This window comes from Cuculus canorus, chromosome 11 (genome assembly GCF_017976375.1).
Source record: "Cuculus canorus isolate bCucCan1 chromosome 11, bCucCan1.pri, whole genome shotgun sequence".
Classification (NCBI taxonomy): domain Eukaryota; kingdom Metazoa; phylum Chordata; class Aves; order Cuculiformes; family Cuculidae; genus Cuculus; species Cuculus canorus.
The window spans coordinates 1,542,081-1,560,193 of NC_071411.1; the positions used below are offsets into that span (position 1 = coordinate 1,542,081).

At 41.2% G+C, this 18,113-nt stretch overlaps 1 protein-coding gene across 15 annotated transcripts in view; it reads right to left on the reverse strand.

The window, feature by feature from the left end:
* The window catches only part of DOCK3 (dedicator of cytokinesis 3), a 167,978-nt gene that overhangs the window by 114,319 nt on the left and 35,546 nt on the right, over positions 1-18,113 (reverse strand). The window lies entirely within an intron of this gene.

Below are 18,113 nucleotides of genomic sequence, written 5' to 3' on the forward strand. Positions count from 1 at the left end.
AAATCCCCACAGTATCACCACAAGCAGAAAAAACCCCAACAAAACCTAAACAACTAACACTGCAATCCTTTCCAAAAGAACTAGTATTCTTCAAATATAGACAGAACAAACCCACCCAAACCCCATGACAGAAACAGAAACACGTTTTCCCCCTGCAGGAAATAACAAGATGGGAAGCCCCCAAAAGGGAAGTCTGATACTGTCAAGCAAAGGATAACACGAATAAAGAACTTCCATTTACTTGAGCTCCTTTTCCTACAAGATAAACAGATCTGCATGACTTAGGAAAACAGATTTCAATGCCCTCCATTTTGATCAGGAATTTGTTCATGCCTCTGAACCTGCACATCTGTTTTGCCGAAGTAGGTTGAGCACAGATGGAATTATGTGCTGCTCTTATCAATCAATTCTGAGATGAAAAGATGCACAGTCTTTCAACCATGCATCAACGCTGCTTCTGGTCCTACCTGAAAACATGAAACACAGACCACAGATCCAACTGAAGACACACCTTTCAAGGGCTGAAAATACCTATTCTAGGAAGATAATCACACATAGCTTAAGTATAAAATGACCAGATTTGTGTTTAGGTTTTCTGACTACATGCGGTCCAAAATAAGTCCTCTATAAGCTGAAGAAGACAGTAGGCACAGGGAATGACCATTTTTAGACGCTATTTTGGTGAACAAGAAGAGGTTTTAACTTCATCTAACACAAGATGAAGACAATCAAGCTTGGGACTATCAAATAAGGAAATTAGGCAAGAATGGGACATCCACACGTGCTCTATGCAACCTGTGCCAGTGCCTCACCAACCTCATGGGAAAATACTTCTTCCCGATACCTCATCTAAATCTCCGTTCTTTCAGCTTAAAACCATTCTCCCTTGTCCCGTCCCTGCGTTCCCTGATAAAGACGACCTATTTATAGTCATTACATTATTGTAAAGAAGTCAGGATTTTGCCTATCAAAAGTAGTCCCTTAAGTCATTTCCTATGGAATCGCCTTAGGCTGCAATGGGGGAGAGGAGCACAAAACATTACCCTCCTTATAAAAGCTCGTGAGTAACTTTTCCCAGGTTCCTTGTTAAGGATTACAGAATCTAAATTAGATATTAAAGCCTGCAAGCATCATCAACACACAAAAGGAAATAGCAAAGCTGGAAAAAAAAATGACGAAACTCATGCCTTTTTCAGTTTTGTCTGGATTTCTCAATTAAGGAAATTATTTTATAGTGAAGCTCTCTTGAAATTTATAGATTTGTGCAATATCTGTAGTTTAATCTTTCCCAAAATATTAATATATTCACCATTTTAACTTCAAACATTTTCTATCAAATTTGATAGAATTCACCAAGTGCCCGTTGAGGATAAAGGTCAGGCTTTACTGCTCAGTACAAGGATCTTGGGAATAGGGAATGGAACCAAAGCAAAACTTGTGTGGGAGATGTGCATAGCAAACAGGTATCAAGACGGGCACCCTCAGCAAAGCAAAGGAACTTGAGAACACAATTTATACTTGCACATGTTCTTGTGTTCTACACGTCTGCCTGGACATCCCGTCCTGGTCTAACACAGAACTAAAATGGCTTTTCAGTTAAAAAATACAGAAAACAAACAGGGAAGAGTAACATGAGGCAAGACTAAAGTTAAATTAATCTCAACGTCTCCCAAGTGAAACTACAAAGTACATTGTACAAAGGGTTGTGATACCATCCTGGAGTTTCCATGAGTCTTCTTTGACAGCACAAGACTGAATATTCAATGCACATCTTCAGTCTTTCAGACAAGCCACAGATTGAGAAAGGAGGGCACCTCAGGTTTGGTTTATTTCCATTCTTCTACCCTGAAGTTCTCTATTTATTAGCAAGAATGCATTAACATGCGCAGCATTTATTCTCTCCCATGAATATTCATAGCTTCTTGCTTCAAACAAAAATTATTTAATACAAATCTGTTTGAAATGGATTTTCCACTGTATTCACAGAGGGCATTTCAATTTACAGTGTGTATTAAAGCAGAGCAAATTACGGCAACAGAAAAAGACTACCTCACATTGTTAGTAGTAAATTCTTCAGATTTTTGCCAATGAAAACATCTAAAATAGTTTAAAATACTGACACATGAGAAAGGGAAAACCTAAGTGGTAAAAAGAATGATGGAACAGCAATAAAGAAATCAAAAGCAGAGTAAAACAACAAAATAAAGCCTTTACAAGATAAGCAGAGATGTTGCTACAAGCCTTTCCTTTATAATTAGATTAAAGGATGTATCTGCATCCCATACCTAAATAGTACAGTAACTTTTTTGTTGATCCATTATGTCCATATGCTTCTTCCAAACAGTGAAATTATTAAGCCAAGACTGAAAAGATATACTGAATTTACATCAAGTAACTTCATTAAAAGGTTTCTTGCCACTCTCTGCAACAATCCAACTAGAAACTACAAGAATTCTGGCTTTCCCCGAGTTGCAGAAATATATATATTTCCAAAAAAATAAGACCTGCGATAGGAAGTCTTGAATCACCCAAAAGCTGATTTTATGTGGGCATTCTCAAACCAGCAGTATTTATGCAAACACTCTGCATCATTCATTATTCCCATTATTTCTCCGAAAGTCATTTGTGCAGAACTCGTGCTAACCTCCTCCTCTACTTGAGAGCCTTTAATGTGCTTCAGCAGAAACTTTGTACAGCAAAGCAACAACTGGATTATCTCTCAAATAAAATAAACAGAAACAATATTGTTTACAATAAACAGAAAGCAATTACTTGATCTGCTCTAAAACCAAAACCAACCTAAGTTAAGCTTCTGGCAGATAATACAGTAAGGGGTGAGCCCAAGAACATGAAAGAGGCTTCCTTTTCCCCGTCACGAGGCCCCAAACACCCGTCTGAATAAGATCAGCACAACTTCAAAAGAAATATGAGTGGAGTGAAGGGGAGAGGTCTGTAAACCCAAAGGGGGAAAAGAAACCTCTCTGACATACTTATAGCTGACTGTTGCAGCTGGTAATTCTGTTATGTCTCTTGACAAACCTCTGAAGAGGTCAGAGTCTGCTCTCAAAGTTCAGGGTTGTGATCCTGCTCTTCGCCCTGGTCCCTCTCCTCAGGATCCGGAGCTCGTACCATCTCGAGGTCGCTGCAGCTAAGGATGCCTTTGGCTTTCGCATTCCCAACCTGCCGAGCCTTGCTTGTAAATATGAGGTCCCAGCAGTGACCGAGCTTCCATAAGCAGAACTAAAATTGCTACTGGATATTCCCCTCTCACATTATCTCCCATTTTCCTTGTAGACTTGTGTCCCCTCTTGTCATAAAATCCACAATCATAACCATACTTCACGTCCCAAAATGCATTTGCTCAATTACGTGGTCTTCCCCCGGGAGAACTGATTATCTTCATGCAAGTATATTACTTTTTCCCCCCCCAAGTTCTGGTCCCATAAAGGTTGGAATATCGGTAAATCTGGCTAAAAGAGAACTTCCAACCTCCTGCTGCCACCTCTGTTAGTCATCCAAGTGCCTCCTGCTGGAATCAGTGTCTTGGAGTGCAGCAGAAGCCACTTCTCCCCTGATGTATCGGAAAGAGGGAAGCTGAGCAGCCTTCATCTGAGAATGACATAAATCTAGGAATTTGAGGAAGACACGCATTCAATATTAACCGGCAGGATTACCTGTCAGAGAGGTAATAAATGACAACATTTTGCTCTGAAAGAAACTGAACCAGTATTGAACAAGCGAGGAAGCCCCTATATTTCATACTTTTAGTAGCCTTTTAACCATTATTTAAATGCAAAAGAACTTAAAACATTCAGAAGAAAGCTTCCTACCCATGACTAAATGGCTATATTCTTTCATAAATTCAATAAATCCCCCCCATAAATCAGTATTTTAAGGTCATTTTCTGCTCGATAGAGAAATTATATTACCTTTCCCATCAGTTTTAAAGCAGAGTAAAGTGCTTTTGTTTTCACTTTGAATAAACACGATGATATGTTTCTTAGAAGGTACATTAATAAATAACATTCACACTAATTAACAGTAGTCAAGCTGTCTAAATTATAACTTGCATAATAAATATCAATCAAGAAATTCAAACTGACTACAGTATATAACAAGTGCTGTCAGATAAATATTTTCCCCTCAGCAGTGCCTTGTGCTGGTGTGCCAAATTCTGAAGATGAAAAACACTTTCTCCCCAAAGCATTTCCACTGCATTTAAGTGAAACATCTGCTCTTTCAAGGCTATTTATATACTTAATGGAGAACTTCACATGCAAGGGAGTTCAAGTGTATAACCTGATGCTTTCATCCTTTTTCCAGCTTCTCTCATAGTGTCACACAGCGCGCAAAATTAATATCCTCCTCCACACACACCTGATTGCCCAGAGCAGTGGTGGCTGCCCCATCCCTGGAGGGGTTCCAGGCCAGGTTGGATGGGGCTCGGAGCCCCTGATCCAGTGGGAGGTGTCCCTGCCCATGGCAGGGGTGGGACTGGATGGGCTTTGAGGTCCCTTCCAACCCAAACCATTCCATGATTCTGATCTTAAATGTTTCTAACAATTCTTTGCCTCTTTTAGGATGTTCATGCAGGTCATGCAACACAAGTCCATTATGTCAGAGACAATTTTGCCAGGAGCCAGGCTTTAAAGCTGCATTAGGAGGATGTAAAACGTTGTGGAAAAAAACCACAAGCAAAACAGACGCTATTCTTACAATAAAATTCAGAACACAGACCATTATTCGCAGACCAGTTCGATCAGTGCATTTTGTAATTAATGATCCTGGGCACGATGCCACCATTTGTCCTGCAACATTTCTGTAAATTCCTAAAGAAACCGGCTGAATGTATTCCAACAGTTTTCCAACTACATAATTCTCATGCAAATTTAAAAACGTAAAGACATTTCAATATTGTTCAACCGCAAAAGCATTTCAGCTCTGCTTCCCACAGACAGGTTCCAGTAAATTTCACTCCTCCAAAAGAGACCATTTCAACTTCAGAGGAACAGTTCTAAGGCAAAAACCATAATGGTTTCTCATGGCTTAATCTCTGACAGCATCTATCATTTTGTTTATGCTTTTGGTAACAAAAATCTGTTTTGGAGTCAGCAAACAACATGGAAATTCTGTTTTTATTGTATAATATTTAGCCTTTAAAGAACTAGTTGGCAATATCATTAGCAACACTTACTGGACAGAATTTCACCAGATTTTTCCTGATACAAACCTGAGTCCATCTTGGGTTTCAGTGTAAGATTCATGTTTCTGTCAGGGCAGGACAAGAGAACCAACACCACTGATAAAATCACAACTGCTTCACACACGCTGAAAACATTAACGCTAATCTCCTTTTTAAGAGAGGAGGAAAGAGCAAGATGAAAAGCAAGAATACCTCCCTGAAATACCAGAAAATTCTGATACTGAACCTTAACTGAATAAGCTTCCAAAATCAGAGACCACTGCCCAGCAGAGGACAACATTTTACGAGGGAAGATTAGAGCCGGTGTCCCGAGCAACGTTATCAGAGAATCAACACATTTCTACCCTTTCACACACGTTTCACACAACTCAAACCCATCCTGGAGGTCTTTCTCTATATCAAATAAATACTTGGCCAAGTTCAGAAAACAACACAATTCTTTTTTAAAAAAAATAAAGACCAGGAAGGGGTGAAACTATTTACATTTTACTTCTAAGTTCAGATTTTTTTTGGAAGGTAATTCAATCACCCAAACTGATCTCCTAACTTAAAAATCTTCAGCTTTTCAAATTTCCTGTTTCTGTTCCGCATTATAATGTGATTATTTTTATTCAAACATCAGGTATTAAATACAAAATTGTGAGAAAATGAACGCTGGAATTCTCTTATACAGGAGTATTTCCTCCTCACCGAGAATAACCACCTTTTATGGTTCTCAGAGCTATTTCAATCTCTGCAAACTCATAGACGCATCATGCTTTACAGTGATGCTCCTTTGTGTCTCCGGCACACTGTCTGCCCCCCCTGCTATTACAGAAAAGGAAAACGAATGCAGAGCCACAGCTCTCACTTATGCAAACCATTGATGATACTCCTACTTCAGAGCATGACAGAAGGAGGAATAAGGGGCAGGTCATGGGATCCACAAGCTTAAAACAACAACTGTTCCTACTGCCTAGCTAACTGTCCTTTCTTAGGCATTCAAGTTCAGATTTTAATGTTGATACGTGACAAACAACATTTTTCCTAAAGAGAGAGATGAGCTGTGTCAACGACTGGTACCGCTTGGCTGGAGCCTTCCCCTCGGCTGCCAGGTCAAGGACTAATAAAATAAGTCAATAAGTCAAAAATAAAAGCCAAGCTCGTGTCATTCGGCAGCCCTGCTGATACCAACATCTCTGAACCACGCAGGCGGTGCCGGCTGAGCTTAGGTGCAGAGTTCTTGTGTGTTTAGGGAAGCTGCTTCCAGCTCATGGCAGACGGAAATGCACAGTGCCATCAACTTGGACGCGCTGCAACAAGACGGTCTGGGTTTCAGAACAGCCAGAAAGATTGTTAGGAAGAGTCTGATCCATCAAAGTATGACTTACATAAACAAGTAATTTCTCCTGCCTTGACAGTAAATGTAGCAGCACATATGGCTGCAGGAAGAACAGTGGTGAAACAATAACTGATTCAAATGTGAGCTAAAGATAAGCTCCTTCGCCCTATGACAGAACACGCAGAGCAGCCTAGCAGTACCCTCCAGCACTGAGCTCAGAGCCACCTCCTAATACAGCAGGACTAGAAAGAGAAATTACAATTTAGTAGTTAAACCAAATCACAAAGAGAAGTAGTAGAACACACAGGTAGGATGTGAATTACAAATAAAGGCTGTTTCCAAATACCTGGTTTTTCTTGTTCTGTAAAACACGCACGCTTTTGGTAAATAAAAAAATTAAAATATTAAGAGGTGAGAGGTAGAGCTGCAATAAAAACCAACTCCAAAGATAAAGAATTAATTCAAATCTCTTCAATTTCAGTGTTTGTTCCATGTGTGTGACAGTAACACTGCAAATATTTGCAATGGACCTGTTGCTGTCAGCTGTTACAACTGCAGATTTTAAACAAAGACCCTAAGAACATCAGAACAGAAACGTGTTTTCCCACTTAGGGCATCTCATTATTATAAAAAAAAAAAATCAAAATGTTACTGTGGAATACTGAGGGTTTTTTCCCCTATTTTACATAGGGTCACCTCTGAGACAGAAGTGAGGTGTTTTCACTGCTGCTTAAAATGGAAGAGCATTCTCCGTAGAGGAAAACCAAAGGGAAGAAGGAAGATATCATTACACAAGCTAACACTCAGCTTAGACATAACAGTTAAAAACTCCAGTTAATAAGTACCAGTCAAGCAGTATGTCAGCATCATTTCTTGAGTGAAACACAGCACATCTGGCAAAGCATTACCCTCAAGGACACTGCTGAATCTCAACTGCCAAATCAGTACCGTCCCGAAAGCAAAAGAACTGGCTCTTGACTCACCCTTACACCTATACACAGCATCTGAGCGATTGCTGGTGGTCTCCCACTCACAGATATCCAAAATATCTGCTGCTCTCTATCGTGTTTGAAACGTAAGTAAGCCCCAAAAAAGTAGTGAATGTCAATCTTTTCCACAGTTTATATATAAATAGCTGAAAAGCGTGCCTTTGCCTAGTAGATAAGCGCCATCAAAACCCACAAAGAATATGTTTAGAGGGGTACAAGAATCAGCATATCATCTCTGAAAGACATCACTAGAGAGACTCCTAAAACTCTATTAGGCTTTTGCATACAATTCTCTTGCCTGAAAGAACATAAAACATGTCAGTGCAGTATATCCACTTCTGAGCACTTGGGTTTTGTATCTTAGTAATGCTGTTTTTCAACACAGCTGGTCCTGACTAAACAGATTTAAAGATTCATCAATTCCAAGCCTATAAAGGATTATTGTGATTATCCAGCCTGACTTCCTGCAGGGCACATGCCACAGAAACTCGCTCCCAGCCTGCTGCAACAGACTTCCTCCAAGATAATGTGGCAGTAGATCATTCAAAAGACAAGCCAGTCTTGTTTGAAAGACATCAGTAATAGGGAAGAGACTGCTTTCCATTATTAATGTATTGTTAAGTAACCAAATTATTAAAACGTGGCTTCATTTCTAGTCTGAATTTGCATGGCTTTGGTTTCTAAAGACTGGACTTTGTTCTACAGACAGAACTGACAGATTGAGAGATTCACTCCCCTCAATCAGCAATCATCTACCTGAAACCTTCCTCCATGTACCCATTCACAAGTCATAAATGGACAAGCTCCTCACCGGACTTCAACAGTTCGTCTGAATAAATATTCACAATTTTATATATTTACCTATCACACGAAGTCTGACGCTCAAAACCTGAGACCGAACCTTGGGAATCAAGAGTGGGACAGGAGAGACAGAGATGGTGACAGAACACGTCCTGACCTGTCACAGTGAGACAGGGCTCGGCTCGATCGCTTCGCTCGGTACAAGTGGACGTGGGTTCAAATAGAGACATTTCCTTACCCTGGGCTGGAAAATGTCAGTGGACAAGAATGAACAGTGAGGGAACATCAACCTCCTTGTGAAACTGAAGAAATCTGCAATGGAAACTTTTCATCTGTTGACTGAGGCTGACAGTGAAGAGACTCCAGAGACTCAGGCAGTGCTCAATGGAACCCGTTTTTTGTCAGCAGAAGAAATGAAAGCAAACCTGTCAGAGATCCTCAGTAGCCTTTCAGAAAATGTTTTGTGGAATGGCTTGGAACATTGGCAGCACCGTGTGCAGCCGTGTGTCAGCTCAGAAGGAAACTAGTTTGAAGGTGATCACAGTAGATTTTCTTAATTTGTTAAATAAAAAGTTACAGGCACAGTCTCATTTTTTTTGTGCTGGACCTTGTACATCAAAAATGTATGGATAAAACACATAATTCTTTAAAGCAATAATGAAAATATCCAGAAGACATGACATGTTCTTAAGATTTGGTTTGACTGTTCCGCTGTCTAGAAATGACAAGGATTAGGAAAACAATTTAAATCAAAAACTTCCATGAAAGAAGAATGGAATAATCTGTTTTCCCTCTCTATGGCAAGTAGAATGAGAAATAACAAGCAGTAAGAGGATTCAGCACAGGCTTAAGAAAAAGTCTTTAACAGTACTGAACTTTCAGAAGTTGCAAAACATGCACTGTTAGACATTTTTTTTAATAACAGGCAAGACAAACCCATGTTGAAAATGCCATAGTTAGAAATTAGCTGGATAGATATAGCACACGTTCTCCAGGAGACGTGCCCTGGCTCTCCCGGGTCAATCAACTTTTCTGTCCTCAAGAGAAGACAAGGAACCTCAGGGTCTATTCTAGGCCCTCCCCTCCCACTCTCTGTTCCCCCTCCTATCAATCCTCGCCTTGCAAAACTCAAGCACTGCATATCACCTCTGAATCCTTCCAGCTTTTCCACATCTATGCGGAAGAGGACATTGTGGAACCAGTTGCACATGCTCCACAATCACCTCCTTTAGTCTATACAGAGAGATTTTCAAGGACTCTCCTCCTCTGCCCACCCCAGATGACCCCCCGCCTATAAAGGCAAGAGTCTTCCCCCCTCAGCTATCAGAGCAGGGAGGAGGCTGCTGTTGGATTGGGAAGCCCTAACAATGTTTCATCACATTAAGTTCCACTGCACCTCAGGACACAAACACCATCTGTAGGTCCTTTCTATATTTGGATGTATTAGAATAGACGCCGCTCAGATGAGCCAAGTATCTGACAGACACTGGACCATTTCTGAACTAATCATTATTTAACTCTCTACTTCTGCATAATCAGCAAATTTTATGAGCCTATGCCAATTTTTTCCGATTCCTATTACGAGGACAGTGAATAACACAGCGACAAAAGCAGCTCCCCGCAGGCCCTATTAGGAGCAGCGCATCAGAATAACAACTCTCCATTTTCAACTGCTTTGTTATCAGTTCATCTGTTTTCAAACCACTTAGTAAATGCTACGTTTAATTCTGTACTGTTCATTTCTTTAATCACAGTGCCAAGGGAGGGTTAGTGAATGCCTGCAGAAGTCCTACATCTTTGTTGTTAACTTTATCAATGCAACTTGTCATTGCATTTATGAACGCGCGTGGTTTCCACCTCTGACAGGTGGAGGAGAAGAGAAAGGGGCGCCAGAAAACAGAGAATCTCAGCTGTGAAGTTTAAAGATTTGAGATCAAAAAAGATAACTGTCCTGTCAGCCAGGGTGCCTCTCCTGGAGAGCACGCGCTATAAGCCATGTTAGAGAGATACGGATTGGACAAACGGACTGGCAGTTGGGTAGAAAGCTGGTGGGACTGCCAGGCTCACAGGGTGGTCAACTTGTGGCTGGTCCCTAGTGCACCCCTCGGGGTACCATCTTTATTAACCATCCAGATACTGGAACGGAGTGCAGTCTCAGACACTGCAGATGGCACCATGCCTGGGGGAGCAGACGCCACATCGGAGGCTGCTGTTCAGAGGAGCTTCCTCAACAGGCTGGAAAAACAGTCCAACAAGAACCTCACACAGCAATTCCAAATACAAGGTCCTCCTCAGCTGGGATAAAATAACCTTATGCAATAAAGGCAGGGTTGTAGAAGACAACCTGCTGATCCTGGTGAAGAAGCTGAACGTGAGCCAGCAACGCTGCCCTTGCAGCAAAGAACAGCCACATACTAGGCTCTATCAGCAAGAGGGCAGCCAGCAGGTCAAGGAAGGCAATTCTTCCGCTTTATTCAGTAGACACGAGGCATTTGGAGTACTTCTTCACCATATACAATTGCCAGATGGGAATGTTTAGAAAAGATGGATTTGGATTCTTCTCAGAGGTGCACCAGAATGGGAATATAAGTAACAGACACTGGAAATTCCAACTTTTTCCCTTAAGGTGATCAAAATTTAGAACAGATTCTTTAGCACAGAGAGGTTGTGGGATCTTCACAAATATTCAAAACTCAACTGGACAGGATGCTCAACAACCTACTCTAATAGGTTCTGCTTTGTGGAAGAGGTTGTACTGGAGACACCAAGAAGTTCCTTTCAATCTACAGGTTTCTCCAATTCTGTGTTTGTAAAACTTAAGACGCAGCAGTAAAACTCTTCATGAGCCATGAGAAGATCCTTTGCCTGGTTTTGTCTGATTTTTCAGCCAAAACTCTATGATGGAGATAAAAATCACAGCAATAATCAAGTTCCACAACAAAAGAGTTTGCAATAACCCACATAATAACCACTGCCTTTATACTGTTGGCAATAGTCTAATAACTCTTTTTATTAGCAACCCCTCATTCATTACATTAAAGATTAACACACTGGCAGCACAGCCAGTTTAATCCACCAGAAATACACGCTGCTGAAAAACAGCAAGTAATCTCAAAACCCCTCACTGTCTGAACCTATTGTCTCCATCCCACACACTCCGACCGGCACGCGTACAGTGAGCCCCATCAAGAACCCAATCTGCCAGAAAACAGCAACAGAATTAAAGATGGTTAGCATTCAGCCAGCTAATTCCCGAACTCCCACCGCACAGACACAAGCGTATGCAGAAGTGCAGTAAGAGTGCACATTATGAAGCCTGGCTTCTCAAAGCTCATTCCTGTCTGAATTACCTTCTGCTTCACAATATGGATCAAATCGCACTGCAGTCCTTCCTATGGCAGGAGCAATAAAATCACATTTTTTCCCCTCTACACAGCCACTTATTCCCAAGAAAATTCATTTTTTCGGTTGGACTGAGTTAGAATTGGTAAAGAGATCCAGAACAGTAGGGCAGGGGGATAAAAGTGGTTAGGGTCTTATTTTCTTCTTCCATGTCTTCAATTCTACAAAATATCCCATAACTAATGTTTTTATTTACAGCAATTCCATTAACCCCATTAACTCTGTTAACACATTCCTGAAACCCTGCCATACGCCTGTTTCTTTACAGCTTCCTTCTTATTAGTAAACACACAGAAATGTTAAAAAGAAACCTCAGCAGCTGTTTTCCCAGTTAGCCCAGAAAATAAGTTAACTTTCTTTTAGTATTAAGAGCTAGTATTCTATGCTTAATTTTAGAAACTCATTAAATCCTCTGTGAGCAGGTTTCCAAGCACGTCCCTATAATAAGAAAATAACAAGTCCATTTGACTGTATCAGTGAAACCCCTTGCTATCCGGAGATGCTCACTAGGCAGAAATCTCATCCGCAGAGACACTGCGGGAGCTTATCTCACCCTGGAAGGTAGCGGGCCCTGTGCACTCCAAATTAAAATTGAGCTATTCAGGTCAAACCAAAAATTCTGAGACCAAAACCGTTACTACCTTACTCCCTAAAAATGGTAACTCAGTGCTTCTTCAGCATACGCTCTGCAAGGCAGCTCAGATTCGCGGGTCATACATAGAGCAAAAAGGCGTTATTACTATCCCCTCAAGTTTTGAGGCTATCGGGATGACAGAGGAAGAGACGGCGGAAGATACAGATGGATTCCCAAAATAGACTGCCTTCAACCCTGTACCGGCCCACCCCGACTCAAAAAAAGCATTGATGCTGTCAGTAACAACACGTGGGAAAGGAGTAATGGTTTTAAACTAAGGAAGGGGAGGTGAGATTTAGACTGGCTTAGTGGGGAGCCGCTGGCCCAGGTAGGTGGTGGCTGCCCCACCCCTGGAAACATCCCAGGTTGGGTTGGATGGGGCTTTGAACAACCTGATCCAGTTGTAGACATCCCTGCTCACTGCAGAGGGGCTGTAAAGGTCCCTTCCAACCCAAAGCATTCTATCATTCCACAATAAGCAACAGCATAATGATCACTAACGGTACTTTAACTGTTGGGCTGGAGAACACTGACAGTATCTGCGCCTGTACACAATAAACCAAGCTTAGGCTAATTAATAAACTTGTTGAGTATTATTCTTAAATCAAAGAGAGACTTGCAGTAATATAATAATTATAACTTACATCTTTGATAAACATCAATGTAACGATTCTATTAAAAGCTATTAACTACTGGATTAAATGTAAGAGAAGCTCAAACTCCCCCTCATCAGCTGTCGAGTGCCAGCATAGGAACGCGCAGCTCCTCAGCCCACTCCTGTGCCGCTCCCGCAACCGCCGCCGCTGCCAGAGAGGTCAGGGAGGGAACGGGGCACAAGGGGACAGGAAGGAGACAAATGCACCTTCCAGCCTACAGCAGTGGGGGAAGGCCGGAAAGGTATTAAATCTCAGCCTCCCTTTCCTCCTGAAGGGATGCAATCCAGCTTCCTCTCCGAATGCCTGCTCCTACACAGACGATGGAGCAAGCATTCATTAATTCCTCATCACCTCTCTGAAAGAATAAACTGAAATCTGCTCCATCAGCTGCAATTTAATTGAGATCAAACAGCTAATGCTGAAATGGTAAAGAATATAAAAGATATTACTATTTCCCCTGCTACGTAAAGGTCTTTGAATTCAGACTACCGTCATTTTACTGAAATAAAAACCCCAACCCCTTCAAACAAAGAACTCGGGACTCAGGATCTTCCAAATTTATGAGAAGCACTTTCAGCTCATGGACACTCCAAAATTCACACCCAGCTCAGTAAAGCCCAGGAAAAGAAAGAATTAATATCAGTTCTGTGAGCCCTAGCCTTGCGACAAGTGATGCCACCTTAGCCACCAAGGGTAAGACTTAGAGCAAAAGAATGGACTTCAAACACCAATTTCAAAAAGTAAATAAATTTCCTTGCACCCAACGCTACTGCTTCACCTCTCAGCCCTAGAGTTAGGGTTCCCAAACTTCCCGCATCCCTGCCCTTGCTGGCGCAGCACCCACAGAGCCTCTCTCAGCTGCTCACGTGCGAGGCGCAATCTTGGCCGAGTCGTGCCCACACACCTTTAGCGTTTCCCCGTCGGGGCTATAAGCAGCAGCAGCAGCATTTGTGTGGCAGGCAAACAACCAGAGACCGCATGAGCAGGAAGCCGATACAGAGGTATCTGCACATCAGTGGCTACTATCAGGAAATAATACAATCCTACACCCAATTTATCTTTTCCATTATTCCAGCAATAGCTTTTCCTGTAATACATGCTGGATCTCCTCTGAACACATCGAGGCTGGAGCTATTCGTGGCAGTGAGCATCGGCACTAAAAAGAAATGGGTATTTGGTTTATAAGCCATTGGGGTGCTCTAAAATCATTTATCTTTTAGAATCAACTTTCCCTATAATCTGATGGATTTATTTATTTTTTCCTCAAAGGCAGTACGCTATTTTTAGGGGGAAACGTACACTCATAAAGTATCTTCACTGCCTTTAGAAACTGTTGCTATACAGTACAGTGATAACAGCTACAGACTTCGATTTCAAACTTGGCAATCAGTATTTTTTTATATTTAATCAATATTTTATGACTAAACCCAAGGCTGTATCTATGAAAAATCAGCTAGCACAAGTCTCTTCTTCTAAATTAAAAATGAAACAAAACCACTATGAAATTTATAGGAAGGCGAATGCAAAAAATGTGAAAAGTTATGATTCTCTTGCAGAAACCTCTCCCCACTTCTTTATTTTTGTTTCCTTGTATTCCTTCTATTTTAAGCAATCTTTATGTGCAAAACATGGTACAACAACTTCTATTAAACAATAAAACGTGAGGAAACAGGCAGAATTTCTGAGAGGAGTGCATTTCTCCAAAGACCATGAACAGCTCAAAACTAAGACAAAACTCATTTAAAGACATACATGAGTGGTTTCCAAAGATAAAATTTATATTTCTTTCCCAACGCAGGGAGTGATCAGATCTGGCAGGTCAGTGCCCCAGCGTTCTCCATCGCTCCAGCCACGCAGTTTTCAGTACACCTGCGCATACATTGATTATCGTAACCCTGATTTTCTACCCCTTCCACCCACGAAACTTTGTTACCTCCCCTTATAAACTGTACATAATTGTGTTATGTTATATAGATGAATACTCAAATTACAAGAATGATGATTGTTACATATTAGTTACCTTTTCCTCTCTGTCTCTTAAGGACAGAAACAGCAGAAAGTAACGTAAATCAGGATAAGACTGAAGGCCACTTCTTGGTACCGCACAGACAACCACGTTGTACAGGCTGCCAAAAGGACAGATGTTCTTTGCTTTTCTATTACAAAAAAAAATATCTGTCTTCTATGAAATGAAATCCAACAAACTGTCTTTTTAGTTGCAATAAATACCCACTAAGGATGATCAGTCGTTTTCCTCTAGGCGTGTACACAAGCTCACTCACTCCAAAAAGCCAGATTGCCAGGTTCCCCCCTACCCCTTTTTTTCCTCTTCTCTAATTTACTGTTCTTCAAAACTAAAACAACACCAAACTGCAATGTTTCCTCAAAATACATCTTTGGGAGACTAAAATCAAACCACGCTGGCATTTGCCTTTATTTCAAATGTAGCTTTGTCACAACACCAGATTTGGAACAACCTGGGTGACTCTCTCCAGTTACAGATCACAGAATCTCAGAATGGTTTGGGCTGGAAGGAACCTCAAAGCCCATCCAGTCCCACCCCTGCCATGGGCAGGGACACCTCCCACTGGATCAGGGGCTCCAAGTCCCATCCAACCTGGCCTGGAACCCCTCCAGGGATGGGGCAGCCCCCACTGCTCTGGGCACCCTGGGCCAGGGCCTCCCCACCCTCACAGGAGAACAATTCTTCCCAAGATCTCATCTCACTCTCCCCTCTTTCAACTCAAAGAAGAGACTCTGAAATTTCCGTTTGGATTTTTGGATTAAAACCCTCTTTCCCTGGTCTAACGCAATTAAGAGTTCAGCATGTTTACAGTACGAAAGAAACACTTTGAAAGCATCCCTGGGTCAACCACTTGTTTCCCCGGAGTAAATCCCACTCTGGCTCCTTGCTGGCTGGCAGTCACAGCCAGGCTTAAGCCAGAACTCAATAAAATCAAATTCCTGTGTTTTAATCTTGCACATGCACTTTACACATATACCGCGACACTGTTTTCAGCACGTGCTAGAAGCTCTCCAGGAGCTACAAACCAGCAAATACTCCAAAAATTTAAAATTAATCACAGAAAAACCCTCCAAATCCTCCTCACCCCCAATTTGCTATGAATTTTAGTATCAGAAAAGCAGTTATTCTCTTCTAATTACCCAAATAAAAGCACATATTATGACCCCCCCACTGCAATGACTAAACAGAATTCTCCTACAAAGCAAGCAATTATAAAACCACCGTGCACAGAGCTTGTCTCGGTACCACTCGCCAAGGACATCAGAAGGTGACTTACATTTTATTCTGCCTTTATTTTTAAAATCTATTACAATCTCCATGGTAACTCAAAACATATATTCCTCCTCCCATACAGTCTGATTAATACTTTGTAGGTTTTGTTTTATAGTCAACCTTTTGTTTGTTGGAAAATACATAGGAACTGCCTACTTGATCCTAATAATCTTAAACCATATCTTAAATCTGTATGTGGAAGGAAATGAAAGGTGACATGTACTACATATTTTGTTCCTTGTTATATCATTCTTTAAATCCAATAAACTAGCCGTAAGTTCTGTGGTCCTCAAAGGAAACTAACTTTCAAACTGATTATTGTAATTTTTTTCAATTCTAGTGATGCCATACTTGCTTACGAACTAATCTTGTTTTATTCTCCTAAAAACTTATGTCTACTTCTAATTCCTTAAAGCTCAGACTTACACAAATCACTATGAGAGACCAACTGCATTAAATCTCTTAAAAATAGAGAAGGTGAAAATAATAATTATGGGAATCCTTTATATTCATAAAATATGAAGCACTTGTGCTGGACTTCAGCACATTAGCGCTAACAGAACAGGGAGATGTACTGAAGTGGATGGCATTTTATGGCAGTGACCTAATAAATATTAAGTGTAGTTTCTACAAGGACTGTTCCACCAAAGAAGAAATGTAGAGATCATAACACCCATGACAGACCTCCAAGAAACCATAGCCAGAAACCATTTTATGCAAATGAAGTCCCAGTCTAACAAAGCATGAGAAGGACTTTCACTCAACTTCCCAAAGACAACACATCCGAGTAGTGTAAACACCTACAATTTCAGCTACAGGAACTTCTAATGAGGTGACATGTAAACATAAACATGATACCTCTACATTGTGGTCTTTATTCTGGTGCCCACACTAAGAAAGACATGGACAGTCTGGGGCAGGTCCAGAGGACCTCCTTGGAGAAGGTGGCTCAGAGGAACTTCATCACAGTATTCTAGTACTGAAAGGGCAGCTACAAAGAGGGTGGAAGCTCCCTCTTTACAAGGAGCCACGTGGAGAAGACAAGGGGAAACGGGTATCAGTTGCACCAGGAGAGGTTTCATCTCAACATAAGAGGAAATCATTTTACAGCAAGAACAATTATTGACTGGAACAGACTCCCCAGGGACAGAGTCCCCATCGCTGGATATTTTCAAGATGAGATTGGAGAGGGTGCTAGATAATCTCATCTATGCTCCCTTTCCCACAAAAGGCTGGACCAGATGATCTCCTGAGGCCTCTTCCAACCTGGGCTATTCTATGATTATTCCATGATTTATTTCCAACTTCCCCTTCCATGACTGAACATACCAAACTATAAAAATACCAACCTTGTGCACACAACACTGAAATTTTCATCATTCTACGCTCTCCAAATCATTCTGCACATACCCTTCACAACCCAATCAAGAAAAACGTTCAAGTATTTTCCAGTAAGCAAATACCAAACCTGCTGAAGTCCTCTGATTAGGCTGATAAGCAATCAGGTGCTTTCCCACCACACTGCTCCCTTTGAGAAACCAAAGAACTAGATGCTACTGGAAGTGAAAATATTTACTTTTAGTTTCCCTTTTATTCTGTGCAACATTTCACAACACTGTCCGCTGCCTCAAACTCGTATCCAAGTTCCTGGTCACTCCATGAAGATCCATCCTTCACTCCCAACATATAGAGACGTAAAAAGATCTATTAAACTGCCAAACATTAGAACACAGGACTGGGGATAATGAAGGAATAATTTTAACTCTCTGTTAGAACTGGGGTCAGATGAGCTGCTAAGATTCTTCTTAG